A 13,287-nucleotide genomic window follows, 5' to 3' on the forward strand; every position below is an offset into this window, starting at 1 on the left:
ATAATTGTTAGGTCAGGCAGAGTCTCCAGGCTGTCATGAATCTCACTGCCCTCAGGCCTGGACTGACTTAAACCATGAGAGATGGGGTCCTTAACATTTTTGAAAATATTGTTATAACTTCTAGAGATTCACAAACCTAAATCATAGCAACGAAACTCATAGAACAAGCTTCTTGAAGACTGCTTGAACTTGGGTGAGAGCAACTGAACAAAATGAAGCAACTGGTACAGGTATAGGCATCTTTTTTTTAAATTAGTTTCAAGTATACAGTACATTGGTTACATATTTATATAGTTTATAAAATAATCACCCTGATTGCTCTTTTTCTCTTCTGTCTCTACACCTGGCCATTACATTAATGCTGACTGCATTCCCTATGCCGTGCCCCCCAGCCCCATGACCATCTATCAACTACTAATTTGTACTTCTTTAATCCTTCACCCCATTCTCCCAGCTGGCCATCACCACATTGTCCACTATATTTGTGAATCTGTTTTTGATTAGTTTGTTCTTTTTGTTTCTTAGATTCTGTCTGTAAGTGAAATCATCTGGTATTTATCTTTCTCTGTCTGACTTATTGCACTCAGCATAATAACCTCGAGGTCTATCCATGTCATTGCGAATGGCTGAATTTCATTTTTTTTTAATGTCTGAGTAATATTCTATTGTATATATAAACCATAACTTCTTTATCCAATCGTCTATTGATGGGCATTTAGGCGGCTTCCATAATTTGGCTATTGTAAATAGTGCTGCCATGAACATAGGGAGACATAGATCTTTAGAAATTATTGTTTTGGTTTTCTTTGGATAAATACCCAGAAGTGCAATTGTTGGGTCAAAAGGTATATCCATTTTTAATTTTTTGAGGAACCTCCAGACTGTTTTCCATAGTGGCTGTACCAATTTGCAATCCCACAAACAGTGTATGAGAGTTTCCTTCTCTCCACATCCTCGCCAACACTTGTTGTCCCATTTATTTATTTTTTCTTTTGTTTCCCTTGCCTGAGGATATATGTCCAAAAAGAAATTACTAGTAGCAGTATCAGAGAATCCTATGTTTTCTTCTAGAAGTTTTATAGTTTGAGGTCTTACATTTAAGTCTTTAATCCATTTTTAGTCTATTCTTGTATACCATGTAAGAAGGTGATCCAGTTTTTCTTTTTTTTTTTTTACATATATCTGTCCAATTTTCCCAACACCATTTAAAAGACTGTCTTTACTCCATTGTATGTGCTTGCCTATGTCACATATTATGTGAGCGTGTGGATGTGGATTTATTTCTGTTCCATTGATCAGTGTATCTATTCTGTTCTGTTGATCAATGTATCTGTTTTCATGCCAGTACCATGCTGTTTTCATTACAGTACCCTTATCATATATTTTGATATCAGGTAGTGGGATACCTCCAACTTTGTTCTTCTTTCTCAGATTGCTGTGGCTATTCGGGATCTTTTATGGTTCCAGATAAATTTTAGGATTATTTGTTCTAGCTCTCTGAAAAATGACATTGGTATTTTGATAGCGACTGCACTGAATCTATAGATTGCTTTGGGTAATATGGTCATTTTAATAATGTTGATTCTTCCTACCCATGAGCACACAGTATATGCTTTCATTTATATCTTCTTCAATTTCTTTTTTTAGTGACTTATAATTTTCTGAGAACAGGTCTTTTACCTCCTTGGTTAATTTGATTCTCAAGTATTTTACTGGTTTTGATGCAATTGTAAATGGGATTGTTTCCTTAATTTCTCTTTCTGAAAGTTCGTCATTGATGTATAAAAATGACAATGACTTCTGAATATTAATTTTGTATCCTGCTACTTTACTTAATTCATTGATCAGTTCTAACAGTTTTTTGGTGGAATCTTTCGAGTTCTCTATATACAGTATCATGTCAGCTGCAAATAATGAGAGTTTTACTTCTTCCTTTCAAATTTGGATACCTTTTATTTCTTTCTTGTCTGCGGTCGCTAAGACTTCCAATACAGTGTTGAACAGGAGTGATGAAAGTGGACACCCTTGTCTTGTTCCTGATTTAAGGAAAATGCTTTTAGCCTTTCCCCACTGAGTATGATATTAACTGTAGGTTTGTCATATATGGCATTTATTATGTTGAGGTATGTTCCCTTTATTCTCATTGTGCTGAGAGTGTTTATCATAAATGGATGCTGGATTTTGTCAAACACTTATTCTGCATCTATTGATATAATCATATTTTTATCTTTCAATTTGTTAATGTGGTATATGGTATAGGCATCTTTTAAAGGCCATTTGTCCTGCAAAGAAATTCAAGGAGTGAACTAATTTCCTTCTAGGCAGATGACTGACTTGAGTCTATAGGGTGCTTCTTTAATACAGTAATCACAGATAAAGGCAAGTGTTCTAGTAGGTACCACTTGAAACACACAATACCTTGAATGTGAAACCCATGGATGTGGTAAAATGACAGTTTGCAAAACTATCAAGGAACATGACATCTTTAGCCCAAGCTGGAGTCTTGATGATAGATCAAGTCAAATAAATTGGATCGATTTCATAAAACTAAAAAAATTGTTGGCATGAAGGTCACTTATGAAGAAAGATGTTTTCACAAATCTATACACACAAAAGGATTGACATACTGATGGTGGGTCATAGGGTGTGTGCGGTGTGGGGTAGTTTCAAGGTTTCTCTTCCCTCAGACCCCTCAGTGGTGGGATATACCCCTGAGATATAAAAAGGAAGCTAACTGTGGCAGCTCCAACTAGAAACAAGGACTTATAACACTGTGTGCTTTATAATAAACATTTCATTGACTCCAGGTAGAAATGCTCTAAAAATCAGAGTATTCAATAATGATAGGAACACATTTCTCAAATAACAGTAATTTTTACATTATTATAATTTTTAAAAATAACATCTGTATTTTATATCATGCTTTAAAAACTACTTTCATATTCATAATCTCTTTTAAACCTATAAACTCTATATATTGTTATCATTCCCATTTCACAGATGCAGAAAGGGAAGTACAAGATGTTAATTAACCTGACCAAGACAACACAGCTGGTTAAATGGCCCAGCTAACATTTAATGTTGTGTTCTCTAGTCTTGCAAATTCATTTGAATGGTATATATTTGCCATATAAAATCTCTTGTAGAGATCTCACAAAAATTAAAATCACAAATAGAAACACAGAAGTATAACAGAAGTACAGAGATCATCAGTTCTTGGGAGAACAGTGGCCATGAAAGGCCAGCGCAGAATAATTATTACTACTAATTAAGGGAAAATATTCTCTAGTGATATTTAATTTACTTTAGAAAACTCAAAAGATTATTTTGTGGAAGCAGTGTGGATTACACATAACCAAGGAAACACTGGGAAGTGTGTCTGTCTTGGTTGTTGGCCTTTTTTTCTAATTCATCATCTTTGCTTGAGCCAATAATTACATTTGGAAGTTTCATAGCAGAGAAGCTGATGTAGCAAGTAAGCCAACTGAAATAGGTTTTTCATTGTTTCTCATAAAGACATGATTTGCAGTTACAATGTGTTCCTTCACGCAGTGCCTTCAGGTGATCAAATTCTCCCTTCAAAAAAGGAAACAAAATCAGCCAAATTGCCAACATTCTTCACCTCTGCCACCACTAGAAACAGCTTATTTGCACATTGTGAGGAAGGCTCTTACTAGGTCTTATTCTTTCTTGAATCTAAAATACTTTATGATAATCTTAAAATAAAAAAGACATAATATCTTTACCTCTGAAGAGATATGGGCAATTTGATAATGCCCATCCTACAGAGTTTAGTGATGATCTTGACACTTTGCTATTTTCTCAAATTACATATGGGAAAATTTGCAAGTATTTTTTAAATTATTCATTTAACAAGCTGTAAAACATCTCTCTAAAACACACAATGAGCACCTAATGGAGTTTCTCCTTATCTGAAATCAAAGTCACCCTCCCTTCCTACCTAATCGATGTAACGAAGGTTCCACAACACTGAGTAGATGCATTCAGATTAAAAAGACCTATTACAAAGTTAAATTTTCTAACAGGCTGAGTAACATCTGAGCAGAATCAGAGATGCAAAGAAAAAACATTTCCAAAGGTTGTTAAGGGAAAAGATGACACACACACACAGTGTTGGCTTTCTCATCTTTGAACTGAGCCTTGGATATACCCAGACACCAGGAAGAAATTAACATACTCAGAAGACCAAAAACCACAAGAAACCTCTGTGAAGATAAAATTCAGGATCCAGAGGTGGTGGGAAATGGCCACCAAGAGTAGAAGAGGGATAGGCACCATGGACAGAAAACAGGCTGTGGGAAGCCATCTCCCTCCTGACTTGCTCTGTGTACTAAATGAGTAGGACCAACCTGAGATCAGCCAGCTGCCATGGGGACCCATAACCACAGAATGGGCTAGTCCCTCCTCACACCTCCATCCAACCCTAAAGCCTGGTAATGACAACTGTGGGAAGCACTTGTTAGAAAAGCACAAGTGCCAGAGACTAGGGAGGTGCCCTACAGGGTAGGATTATTGGGATGGGGTCAGGTAGAGGGGAGCATCTCTCTCTGTCAGCCAAATGAGCACAGGAAGTGCTGCCTGGACCAGAAAACCAAGGAAACTCCTCTTTGCTGCTAAGCACCCATCTTTGCATTTCCTTCCCTCTTTTCTCTCTGCTAGTAATTCTTTACCCACCTGAAACTACCTCCCAACTTAATACCTAACTTCGTCTCAGTGCCAATTCAGAGCAGGAAGTACAGATGATAATGAAGACCAAAAAAAAAAAAGGAAGAAAGAGGGGAGAAGAGAAACAGGTGAACCACCTCCCATGATTCTTCCTGCCCTAGTTCTAGCGCATCTTGAAGCTTTCATTATAGAAACCCAATCTGCTAACATTAGTATAAGGAACCATATATTGCATACCTATCACATATCAGACTCACTGCCACTTATTTGACAAATATTATATGATTCAGTGTAAAAACCTGGGACAAGTATCCTGCCCCTAATGCATAGGCGAAGGATCAAATGTTTATTTTTTGTTTTGTTTTAAGTCTTAAAATTGATGCATAGTTATATGGATTTTATATATTTTCAGATTCAATATTCAAGCCCAGGTCAGGGTGGCTTCAGAGGTTATTCTCTAAATATGACCTTCACTACCATTACTAGAATTCCCTTTGAAATGCCTAACAAGCAATCATCTACAGCCTGTGTAACCCAGACGCACTTTGAGATTGCAAAGACGCTTTCTCCACTCAACGCCCCTCTTTAACTTGCAGAACACTTTAGTTCTCTGCTCCCTGTGGCTTGGCCTGGGCACATCACTGCTTTTCTACGATTCGTTAATGTGCTTTGCTCAGTAATGAACCAGCTTCTTGAGGTTCCCTGATGTATGTGTCCACAAGAGGGTGAAGACCTATTTCCTTCTCTTTTCTTCCCCTTTCTCTCATTAGCTTCGAGACAGAGGTTTATTTCTCCCACCTATGGAAAATATTCTATCTGCTTTAAAAGTCAGATTGCTGCTCACTGTAATTGGGGTTTTATTTTTTTAAAACTGTCTCTTACTAGCACCTTACTTACTTATATTGCACAGAAAACAGCTGCCCTTTGAATGAAGGTGGCAAAAGTTGCTCTTGGTAATTCTCCAGAAGCCAATACAGGTATTAGGTTTTAGAGGAAAAGTATTTTCTTAATCCCAGACCACGCTATTAATATACTGAGCTAATACTTTCCCACAAAATCTTTAGCAATAACAATTTAGTAACAAAGGGACTGGTCTATGTTTTAGCCACAAGGGCTGAAAGGCAGTTCCAGAACTTCCTATTAGAGTACCACAGGTAGTAGGCTGGACCTAAAATGTGAGGCCAGCTCAGAAGTGTGGCTGGAAACTGCCCAGACCTTGTAGGTTACAAAGGAAGCCAAAGAAGGGGAGTGAGTTCCTCTGAGAGAAGGTGGGGAGAGCAGAGTACAGGGCAGATCCTTGGGGTACCCTTTTCACCAATGCAGGAAGAGCTAAACAGTATTTCTACTATTTTTTTTTTTTTAAGTTAAGTGATTCCTGAAACTAAGATCGATGTTCTGTGTAAGTTCAGCTTTCATGGCTGCTGGAATTTTATATCTGATTTCTGCTTTCCTCCAAATGATGTTCTTGGAACATTTTCTGAAATCTCTGAGGTAAAAGATAAAGGCAAGCCAGGACCTCCAACATTTGTTAAAATGTTTTGTGTAATCCACCCGGTTTATTCCGCTCCTAGGCAGGATAATTTTAATCCTCATGTGCAGTCCGTTCTGACCCTCTGCCCACAAAGATAAGAGGAGTAAAGCTTTTACAATAATGGAATATCATATCTGGAAAGGATTCCACAAATCCTCCTGTAAGATTTGTGTGAAAAAAATCCAATTTATTAGCAAAAGCTTTAAACATACCCAGATGTACACATGATACAGTATACCTCCAATCTATGAAGCTCATGGTGATCGAGGGCCAGTTAAGAAAGAAAGCCTGCGTTCCCAAAAAAAACACACCACTTCAGAATGCAAGTCTTAATTCTGCATTTTTTAAAAACACTGAACTAGTTATTAAATGAATATTAAAATCTTTAGACTTTTTTCCCATTTATTCTGAATCTTAAACTATCAAAATATAATCTTTTTGTTTTACCTTATGTATCTCCCAATTTTTTTCTAGCAAAAATGGCTTGTTTAACCAACTCCATTTTGCTTATCTTCTTTACAATGTAGTACCATGATTTCAGGGTAAATTTAAAATTTTTTCTAATTTTAAGCTTGCTGCTTAATGTTTATAGTACTATCCAGATTCAATGGAGAATTAATAAACAAACAAACACAAAAATCAGTCTAATGGTTTGCCAAACAACAGCAGTACAGATAAAAGCGGTTTGTTTCCCCTGGGCAGATTACAACCAACATTACCACATCATCATCCTATAAAGTGATCAGCCTCCCCCAGAGCAGCCGCCCAACTACCTGCTCAGGCTATTAATCCCTTTTCATTACCTACATTTTTATTCTCTTTTGTGTGTGCCCCTGCTTGCCTTTGGGTTCATGCAGTTACAGGAAACGACATGTAGCAGAACAGTCATGTGCACCAAAGAAGTGAAACTGCTAGTGGCATGTGTGTGGACTTGACCGAGGACCTCGCTCTGTGTGAGAGCTGTAAAGTTGTATAAAGAAAATATTCAAAAACAAAAAAATCTCTCTCGTCTTTGGAGAGAACACTGCTTATTTATTCTACGGTGAATTCTTCCATAAAGCCAAATGTAATTTGGTAACATGGTTAACCCTACTCTAATTTCTGTTTTAAATCTGGATCTTTATTTGTTGGATTCCCAGAGTAACTTTCATTTGTTCATAAATTCGGTCTCATCCCTTTCTGATGCCACCACATGTTGCAGGACAATCTCAGGCCTTTCCTCTTCTCCTGTACAGACAACAAACTCACTCACACAGTCACAAAAGCTTTGTCTATGCCTTTCATTCTTTGCTCACCTTCCGTGGAACGTCTTCATTTCCCACATTTCCTGACTTTAAAGTCCTCTGGCTTCACATCCCACCTCATGCTGTAATTATTAGTTTGCATGTCTCATTTTTGCTACCCTATGATCATCTCAAAGGTCAGAGCCAAGTCTGACCTCATTTTTTATCACCCAGAGCTTACATAATAGGTTCTGAATAATTATTTGTTGAATTTGAACTAATGTATTTTTCTCGTCGTCACCAAGCTTCCTCTAATATGGATTCAAGCAAACTGAGTTACAGCACAAAATTTAAACATCTTCTGTAACATATATGATTGAGCATAAACTTGCCCCTGAATCAGCCTTATTTCTAAGCATTAAAATCTTCCATCCACCCCAAACTACATGCTCAACCCATACATATCTAAACCACATTGATTAAATAGCAATGTACCATATTTTTAAAGAATGAATTGTGTAACATTAAGCAAATTATCTTTTCTATGCTCTAAGTGTTTATCTTAGTGATTAATTACACTCAATTAATGTTGGTTTCCTTTTTTTAACTTTTAGTTCCCCAAACCAACACTATCTTATGCTTCTGTGCTTTTGCACGTTCTCTTCCTTCTTAGAATTCTCCTCATCCCGATTGCACTCCACAATATTCTTCCCCTTTACTCACTATATTCCACCCACACTAAGTTCTCTGTTTTTACAATATTCCATGATGTCAGCTCTTCTCTACTGTATCCTCAGCACCTAGATAATGCTTGGCACATACATGTTCAATTAATATTTGTTGAATGTATAAAAGAATAAATGGAGTTTGAAGATCATCACCTTTATGCCAGAAGAGCAAGGAATCCATTATGATCCTTTTAACTGCAAGTAATGGAGGTCTAAACAAAGAGAATTTTATTATATCACAAAACTAGAAGACCAAGGATAGGGCAGCTTTGGGTCAATTATTTCAGCTTCAGAATAACATCTTCAAGCCTCTGGGTTCCTTCCTTCTCTCTGCTGTACATGCTCAGCATGCATGAGCAGGACTAACCCTTATGGTCACAAGATGACTGGAGCATTTCAGATATCACAGGCAATGACAACATCTAGCTAACAACAGAACTGTTTCCTCCATTCGGATCTTTTTATTAACAAGAAAACCCTTTCCCAGAAGCTCTTCAGCAAAATTATCCTCAGTTCTGAAGTCCAAGATTGAGTTACATGTCCTACCCATTCCTAACCAAATGACTAGAGAAGAAAATAAGACCACCACAATTAGACCAATGATCATTTATCCCTTGGAGTTGGGAAGAAGTTCACTTTCTTAAGCAGTAAAAGAAAAATAATAAAATCAGAGCTCTGCCAACAATAAAAAGTTGAGGAATAAGGGGAAACAAAAAATGACAAGAAAAAGGCTGTTAGATAGGCAACCAACAGTGTCTGCCATAAAAGAATATCATCATCATCATCATCATCATTATAATCATCATTGCCATCAAAGCTAAGAAATATTGTTGGCAAAATACATTTCTTCTATTTAAGTGAGTTATCAGGACTTGGGACTTTAATCAAAGATTTAAGCATAATTCTAAAAAGTTTGTTGAGGTAAGTAGCATGTAAGAGCACAGGTGACCCAACTACGACCAATGTAGCTATACTTTTTTCTGTTTAATATATGGAAGCTGCACAAAATATTTTACTTGAGAAAAAGATTTTATGGCTAAAAAAAAAAAGAATTTAAAAATTGTTGATCTGGTTTGTCTGATATTTTTCACATGAGCAATAGAGTCTCGGAGCAATTATATAATTTTTTTAAGTATAAATTGACCAAATGTCCTGGTAAAAGAGCACATCTTCAAGAACCCAAGTCCCAGGGCAAAACGATAGACCAGATTCAAGATACTAATAATGGTTTGCTTGAGCCCCAGTTTTTAGGATGGCTGGCATTGGGCTTCCAGGTGAAGGTAACACCTGATCAGAGGGGCATATTCAAGGGTCAAGAAAAGGTAGCAGTTGCCCTATGCTATGACTCTTGGTTTTCCTCCTCTCTCTAATACCCTTTCTCCATCTGTGGCCTCCTCTCCTACATGCTCCTTAAATGTTAATCTACCAGTCCCTTCTTTCCATATTTTTTTGCCTCAAATGTTTTCTTTCTTTTGCCTACCAATCTTTTGCTAATAAACAGAAATTTCTATCCTCAGCACTTCTTTCTGAGCTTCAAATTTAAACTTGCAATCATTCACTGGTTATCTCCAACTAAATATCCTATGAACATCTCCAAATCCACACCTTTAAAAATTACTTCCAATGCCTAGTGTCATCTCACTCCCAGCCATACTCATTCTTTCCCAGGTGTTCCCAACACCAGAAAAATATCTCCCCATACATGAAGAATCCACGCCGGAAAGCAGCCTGATCATTGTTCAGCCAGCCCTCTCTTCACCCACACACCAAAGAGCTGCCAATATTGTCACTTTCAACACCTAAATCTCTCCCAAACCAACTCCTTTCCACCCTTCTCCCTGCACACAACCCTCACCATTTCTTGCCTAGTTTTGTTTTGTAGTAAATCCTTTAGTTGTACATCTTCCCCGCATTGTCCATCCTTCTTCCTACAACCACGATAATATTTCTAAAACAAACATCCAAAGTTATTTTCTTTCTTAACATTTTTTCCACAGCTGCAGGATAAAGTTCATCTCCTCAGGGGGCCCTGAAAGCCCCATCGTGATCTGGCTCTCACTTCCACTCCAGCCTACAAGTTATGTTATAATATAGAATACGTACAAGTGTTCTGCTAAAATACTTGAAAATCTTTGTACCCTTACTCCCCTCTTCTTGTTTGACTATTCATTTAGTAGTTGTTGTTCTTCACGAACAGCATACAGGTAAGTTTCAAGCCAGCTTCTGTTCAAATTACACACTAGTGGCATCTAAATTAATGAAACTTTTCTCTATTTATTTGAAAACAGCTCCACTTTAGTAGCCAAGAATGTCGTGAGCTGGCAAGAAAAAGTGATTCAGTAAAATTATTTTACTGAGCTGGTAGACCATGCCCAGTGTTCTCTACTCAGTGTCCTAAAGATTCTCGCTGCCTCTCTCAGCTTCAGAATAGCTAACAACAAACTTTAACTTATTTTGAATATGTTTTCCTGAGAAGCTGGAGCACTCAGGTATACTGTAATAAGGATACAGCTTAATATGGAAGGTGTAATGCAAACCTGCATATTTGTCCTTCAAGGCAGTGGCCCCCAATCTTTTTGGCACCACGATTCGGTGCTCCTATGAGAATCTAATGCCTGATGATCTGAGGTGGAGCTGAGGTGGTGATGCTAGCATGGGGAGTGGCTGCAGATACAGATGAAGCTTCACTCACTTGCCTGCTGCCCACCTCCTGCTGTGCAGCCTGGTTCCTAACAGGCCACAGACCGGTACCAGTCCATGGCCCAGGGGTTGGGGATCCCTACTTTAGCATGTCTGAAAATTTAGCTGAGGAGAAGTTCTACAATTTCTAACCTCCCAGTAAATAGTGGAAGGGAAGAGGAGTTGGGAGATACTTGAGTGTATGAGCACCAGTGGTCATCCAAAAATCCTGTAGCACACTGCACGGGAGGTCAAATATAATCTATCAACCATATGTTATTTAAAGTATTAAATAAAGATAACTTCATTTAAGAAAACTACACACAAAGTAAAGAATATTTTAAAAGTGAGTTAATGAACCTGGTGCAAGGCAGCTTCAATTTGGGCATAAGAGGCAAGCAGAAGCTAGAGTCCGAGTCTAGTGATGATGTGTTGGATCTTGCACCATAAGCAAAGCAGGTTCTTTGACTGTTTTTCCAACATAAACCAACTCTAAACCAATTCAAGAATATGACTTTCTTCCCCTTTAGCTTACAGCCACGGTGTGCTGATAATTATTTAACAACTAGCTCTCTGGGTGTAGTTCTGACTTGTATTTTCGTTGATGTTTTGGTTACTGTTAGAGCAAGACAAATATGAAATAATTAAGATTTATGTTGAAATTTCACTAGTGTGTCATTTATGTGAACAACTTCTTTGCTAATAATTTCCTAACACTGGAAGAATATTTTCTCAATTTTTTTTTGTGCTACTCACATTGAAACAACTAAAGGCACCACACACCGAAGTTTAATCTGAATTACTACCATTTTCTCCATCACTTTTTTAGGTCTGGCTAGGCAATCAACAAAACAATAACTCAAGCCTTATTTTGTAGTGTTTGCTGATTTCCATGGTGTGAATACTCCCACCATGGCCCCTTGCTGCTACCAACATGATGTCCTTGATTACAGAATTGAGAAGAAATGCACAGTACCACATTATTATCTAATTTTTACTATACATATAAAATAAACATAAATAACTTCAAGAGCATAGATAATAATTACAGAGTAAAATAATTGAGAAGTGATAAATTTCTGGTATTTTTTCCTATATATTTTTTTTATTTTATTTTTTAGGCAAAGCAACCCTTGGTTGACCTCACAGATTGCAAGGATTTGTCAGCTTATAATCCGTTTTTTTTTTTTTTTTTTAATGCCTACAGCACCTGGTCTTCCTAGGTGGTCTCCTATCCAAGTACTAATGAGGCCCGACCCTGCTTAGCTTCCAAGGTCAGACAGGATCGGGCTTGTTCAGGGTAGCATGGCTGTAGACTTTTTTCCTATATTTTTAATATAATTCATTTCATTGTAAGTTTATATAACTTACTTTTTAATTATGGCTTTAACAGCTGGGTTGTAAAATTCCTGAAAATTCAACAATCAACTCTCAGGGGACAAAGCAGACTCCAACCAGCATATCACTGGTCCAGTCATGGCCTAAATATGCAAAATACTAACATGCAATCCACTAGTATCCTTCAATATATAAGCATATGTGAGCTTTAGAAACTTCAGAGAACTGGGCGATATAGAAAGAAACAAGGCCAACAAAAAAAAAAATTACACAGAATATTTATAGCAACCAAAAACTACTGGGATATAAGGCAATGAGTTTGTCAAAAAGGGCTTTTGCATTGAGAGTTCTATAGATAAGACATCTGGTTACAGATCCAATCAATATCTATTCTCCTTATAGATGAGACTGCCAACTGCCTACCCAATATCCATTCTCCCCTTCCTTCCTACTAAAAGAACACTGTTTTTTGGAGCAGCCATGTACCCAATTAAGAAATTGTACTTTCCAGCCTCTTTTGCAGCTAGGAATAGCCATGTGACAGTTTAAGCCAATGAGAAGTAGAAGCCACTTGGTAGGACTTCCAAGAAAGCTCACCTAAAGGATTCATTCAGCTGGCACATAACATTTCTCCCTTGGTCTTTTTCTTCTGTCTGGAATTTTGTGTCAAGGTCCTGAGACCTTAAGGCTGAAAAATCTATGCTTGAGATATTGGAGCAGAAAGATGGGGTCCTGATGACATCGCAGACCATCCTGCCACCCCTACACTGTCTACCTCCAACACCACATTACATGAGGAAAACAAAACAAAAAATCATAACTAGATTAAGCCACTCTCACTTGGATTTTATGCTACATGCAGCCAAAAAAAGAAGCCTAATTAATAAGTGATCAACTTGAGACAACTGGAAAAGATTGTCAAATAAGAATATAGTAAAGCTCAGCCATCAGCACCACCATTTCTGTTTAAAATGTAACTAAGAGTCCTCATTCAACCTACCACTAAACATTTACAAGGACCAGAAAGAAAAAACTAGGGCTGGCCGTTAATGTATTCTTAGAGTTTGGAAGACATTTCAACTAACTTTGAGGCTGTTAAAGC

At 37.4% G+C, this 13,287-nt stretch overlaps 1 protein-coding gene and 1 pseudogene across 1 annotated transcript in view; both read right to left on the reverse strand.

Annotated features, from left to right (window-relative positions):
• The window catches only part of KCNH5 (potassium voltage-gated channel subfamily H member 5), a 346,402-nt gene that overhangs the window by 290,476 nt on the left and 42,639 nt on the right, over positions 1 to 13,287 (reverse strand). The gene's annotated exons all lie outside the window — the stretch shown is intronic.
• LOC112482464 lies at positions 12,046 to 12,164 on the reverse strand (annotated as a pseudogene).

This window comes from Pteropus alecto, unplaced genomic scaffold (assembly GCF_000325575.1).
Source record: "Pteropus alecto unplaced genomic scaffold, ASM32557v1 scaffold276, whole genome shotgun sequence".
Classification (NCBI taxonomy): Eukaryota; Metazoa; Chordata; class Mammalia; order Chiroptera; family Pteropodidae; genus Pteropus; species Pteropus alecto.